This window comes from Limulus polyphemus, unplaced genomic scaffold, assembly GCF_000517525.1.
Source record: "Limulus polyphemus unplaced genomic scaffold, Limulus_polyphemus-2.1.2 Scaffold5578, whole genome shotgun sequence".
Lineage (NCBI taxonomy): Eukaryota > Metazoa > Arthropoda > Merostomata > Xiphosura > Limulidae > Limulus > Limulus polyphemus.
This window is the reverse complement of record NW_013671188.1, coordinates 30,498-31,276: the sequence shown is the minus strand read 5'-3', so window position 1 is coordinate 31,276 and position 779 is coordinate 30,498.

Here is a 779-nt window from a genome sequence, read left to right as displayed (position 1 = left end):
TTGCTTAGAACTATATTTAATTCCATGTCTATCAGGACATACTAAAACGCTATGTAACCACGTTATGTGACTATTCTTATTTACAGAAAAGGAAACCAAGGTTTCCAGTGTCTCTATTTCAATACGATAGGTAGACATTAAAAACTAATCAACAACTTATTGACATTGCTAGTCACATACAAAGCCCTACTTGAATCAGTCTTCTCGATCATTTATACCAGTTCTCCTTAATGGCAAGATGATTGTAGTACATAGTTGTTGGTCTAGAACGTCTAACTAAGTGCCAGATTACTGTACTTAAATTAAAATAAACACTCTAATAAAGATGCATTAAATTCCAAAATTACGAAAAGTTTACAACTATGATACTTGCGTGTCACATAATTATTGAATTGTCCATATATCTATGTGTCTATAAAACAATATAAGATTTCTCTCAAAATTCTTTATTGCGTTTCTTACTTCCTCTTCTGTAAAATTTAGTTAACCTTTATGATTATTTTCCTATTTCTATCCAGCTGAATTTGAGGACGAGTTATTGTCAAAACTGACAAGAAGATCTAATTTCTATTCGTAAAAACAATGAAATATGCAACCCTAACTTTATTGTTAAAGATTATTTTAAAATAATATCAAAAATAATGTTATCTATAACCCAGATGAGAACACTTTAACGTGAGAAAAGACGCGAGGCAATGGTGTCCGGAAATATTAGTTGAAATAATTACACAAGTATATAAAATTAAACTAAAAATCTGTTTTTTTTTTTTTTTTTTTTT